The following is a 3,937-nucleotide window of genomic DNA, read 5'->3' as shown; positions in this document are numbered from 1 at the left end:
AGGTAGTTGTAGGGGGGATAGTTGTAGGGGGGTAGCTTTAGGAGGCAGGGTAGTTGTAGGATGGGGGATAGTTGTAGGAGGGGGGATAGTGTAGGGTGGTAGTTGTAGGAGGGGGGATAGTTGTAGGAGGGGGATAGTGGTAGGAGGGGGGTAGTTATAGGAGGGGGTATATGTACAGGAGGGGGATAATTGTAAGAGGGCGGATAGTTGTAGGGGGATAGTTGTGGAGGGGGATAGTTGAGGGAGGGGGTAGTTATAGTAGGGGGGATAGTTGTAGGAGGGGGTAGTTATAGAGGGGGATATGTTATGAGGAGGGGATAGTTACAGAAGGGGTAGTTGTATGAGGGAGGGGGGATATTTATAGGAGGGGGGATAGTTGTAGGGGGTGCGGTAGTTATGGGGGGATAGTTGTAAGAGAGGGGAGGGGGATAGTTGTAGGAGGAGGATAGTTGTAGGAGGGGGTAGTTGTAAGAGGGGGATAGTTGTAGAGGGGGGGTAGTTATAGGAGAGGGGGGGTTGTAGTAGGGGGGATAGTTGTAGGAGGGGGGGTTATAGTGGGGGGGATATTTAAGGAGGGGGGTTAGTCTGTAAGAGGGGGGATAGTTGTAGGAGGGGGTGTGTAGGGGGATAGTTGTATGGGGGAGGGAAGTTGTAGGAGGAGGGTAGTTGTAGGGGGGATAGTTGTAGGAGGGGGGTAATTATAGAGGGTGGATATTTATAGGAGGGGGGATAGTTGTGGGGGGGATAGTTATAGTGGGGATATTTATAGGAGGGGGGATAGTTGTGGGGGGATATTTGTATGGGGCATAGTTGTAAGGGTGGGGTAGTTGTAGGGGGGATAGTTGTAGGAGGGGGTATTGTTTAGGAGGGGGGATAGTTGTAGGAGGCGGATAGTTGTAGGAGGGGGTAGTTATAGGAGGGGGATAGCTGTAGGGGGGGATAGTTGTAGGAGGGGGGTAGTTATAGGAGGGGGATGATGTATAGGAGGGGGGATAGTTGTAGGATGGGGGATAGTTACAGGGGGTAGTTGTAGGAGGGAGGGGTATTTATAGGAGGGGGATTAGTTGTAGGGTGGGGTAGTTATGGGGGGATAGTTGTAAGAGAGGGGGATTAGTTTTAGGAGAGGGGTAGTTATAGTGGGGGGATAGTTGTAGGAGAGGGGGTGGTTTGTAGTAGGGAGGATAGTTGTAGGGGGGATAGTTATAGGAGGGGGGATAGTTGTAGGAGGGGGGAGGGGGAGGGGTGTACAGGATGACAGGAGGAGAGATAGTCTGCAGATTTGGGGCGGGGACAGTAGGCGGGGCTTTGATGCACGGATGGGCGGGGCTCGGCGGATATAAAGCGACAACAGAGCTCCGATCTTCTTTCACCGACCGACCCGATCACCGGACACCGCCGAGAGTACGGGCTCTGGGGGAGGGGATGAAATGATACATTGTATCCCGGACAGGAAATGTCACTTCCCAAACACCGGACTACAACTCCCATCCGGGCTCTAACTCAGGGGGGGAGGAGGGGGGGGGAGTTCTGTATTTGGCACTACAACTCCCAGCATCTCTGAAACTTCCCATCTAAAAGTTTGTGGCACTACAAGTCCCAGCATGTCCGGCACTCCGTGATGGAGGATTGGAGGGTGAGGGGATCACTAAGTGCTGATCATGTGTTTTCTATCTAACCCCCCCCCCCCCCACTACCCTCCTGTGTGTGTGTGTATGTACCCCCCCCCTGTCTTGTACTACCCTCCTGTGTATGTCCCCCCCCCCCCCCCCTGTCTTGTACTACCCTCCTGTGTATGTCCCCCCCCCCCCCCTGTCTTGTACTACCCTCCTGTGTATGCCCCCCCCACCCCCTGTCTTGTACTACCCTCCTGTGTATGTCCCCCCCCACCCCCTGTCTTGTACTACCCTCCTGTGTATGTCCCCCCCCACCCCCTGTCTTGTACTACCCTCCTGTATATGTCCCCCCCCACCCCCTGTCTTGTACTACCCTCCTGTGTATGTCCCCCCCCCACCCCCTGTCTTGTACTACCCTCCTGTGTATGTCCCCCCCACCCCCTGTCTTGTACTACCCTCCCTGTGTATGTCCCACCCACCCCCTGTCTTGTACTACCCTCCTGTGTATGTCCCCCCCCACCCCCTGTCTTGTACTACCCTCCTGTGTATGTACACCCCACCCCCTGTCTTGTACTACCCTCCTGTGTATGTCCCCCCCAGTGTCTTGTACTACCCTCCTGTGTATGTACCCCCCCCCCACCCCCTGTCTTGTACTACCCTCCTGTGTATGTACACCCCACCCCCTGTCTTGTACTACCCTCCTGTGTATGTCCCCCCCCACCCCCTGTCTTGTACTACCCTCCTGTGTATGTCCCCCCCCACCCCCTGTCTTGTACTACCCTCCTGTGTATGTCCCCCCCCACCCCCTGTCTTGTACTACCCTCCTGTGTATGTCCCCCCCCACCCCCTGTCTTGTACTACCCTCCTGTGTATGTCCCCCCCCACCCCCTGTCTTGTACTACCCTCCTGTGTATGTCCCCCCCCACCCCCTGTCTTGTACTACCCTCCTGTGTATGTCCCACCCACCCCCTGTCTTGTACTACCCTCCTGTGTATGTCCCACCCCCACCCCCTGTCTTGTACTACCCTCCTGTGTATGTCCCCCCCCCACCCCCTGTCTTGTACTACCCTCCTGTGTATGTACACCCCACCCCCTGTCTGTACTACCCTCCTGTGTATGTCCCCCCCAGTGTCTTGTACTACCCTCCTGTGTATGTACCCCCCCCCCACCCCCTGTCTTGTACTACCCTCCTGTGTATGTACACCCCACCCCCTGTCTTGTACTACCCCCCTGTGTATGTCCCCCCCCCCCCCCCCCCCTGCTGTTCGGTTTCTGTCCTCGGACGCCTTTACCATAAGATTTTGTATGGAACCCGTATAACCTGCCAGAAGTGATTCCCCCCCCCCTATGCTTTTTCCCTGGGAGGGGGGGGGCTGAGCCGGATATTTGTTTTGTTGGTTATAAAATGAATTCCTGTAGAATGAGATCTGATTGTAGAGAGGTGATCAATAACTTCCATAGACAATATCTGAGCCAACACGGCCGGTATTGATCTGTGTCCAGGCTGAACCTCTCCCCATAATCTGTACAGGAGGGTCCCCTGAAGAGTTCTGCACCCCTAATGTATTGTCCCCACTGAGGAGGGGGGGGGGGAGGGGAGGACAGACTATTGGATGGTTGTCACAGAGACTTCTAATTCATAAATGGATCATCAGAAGTGATTGGGGGAGGGGGACTTGTTGGGAAATCCAAGTCATGTCTGCAGATCCGTCCTCCATCTCTCCCCATTCATGGAACCGGCAGCCGGGGAAGGGTCAGGATACCCGCCGGGCATATTTTAATTTGCTAACATTGATGCCAGGATGAGTATGACAGGTACTGGGGGAGGGGGAGGGTTTTTTTTTTTTTTTTTTATTAAGGGCCCAAGAAGCAGATAGTGATCTGTATTGGGACCAAATGCATCAAATTCATCGCACTTCATATGTCAGCTGGAGCAGAAAATAAATATTTGGATTGATCAGCGCCGGTCCTCTTATTGACACAAAGCGCGATTATCATCCGCCAACCGATAAGAGCGATCTGCGCCCCGGCCAGATCTGAGATCGAGGAATTGAGCCAACAAATAACTGTTATGTTTGTTTTATTCATTTATATAACGCAGTCTGCACCAAAGGAGCTTACACTCTAATGTCCCCTCCCCCCCACAGTCACATCAGTCTCTGTACAGAGGAGCTTACACTCTAATGTCCCCTCCCCCCCCCACAGTCACATCAGTCTCTGTACAGAGGAGCTTACACTCTAATGTCCCCTCCCCCCCACAGTCACATCAGTCTCTGTACAGAGGAGCTTACACTCTAATGTCCCCCTCCCCCCCACAGTCACAC

The 3,937-nt window shown here is 54.2% G+C and overlaps 1 protein-coding gene across 1 annotated transcript in view; it reads left to right on the top strand.

Annotated features, from left to right (window-relative positions):
* Positions 1-1,360: 1,360 nt before the first annotated feature.
* Positions 1,361-3,937, top strand: part of PRDX1 (peroxiredoxin 1) — a 19,571-nt gene continuing 16,994 nt past the window's right edge. The window contains exon 1 of the mRNA XM_077450794.1: positions 1,361-1,402. The gene's annotated coding sequence lies outside the window, so the exon portion shown is untranslated. The remainder of the gene's footprint in view (positions 1,403-3,937) is intronic.

The sequence above is a fragment of the Lithobates pipiens genome, unplaced genomic scaffold, assembly GCF_037356315.1.
Source record: "Lithobates pipiens isolate NorthernLeopardFrog02 unplaced genomic scaffold, aLitPip1_a1.2 Scaffold_23, whole genome shotgun sequence".
Lineage (NCBI taxonomy): Eukaryota > Metazoa > Chordata > Amphibia > Anura > Ranidae > Lithobates > Lithobates pipiens.
This window is presented reverse-complemented; position numbering and strand designations above follow the sequence as displayed.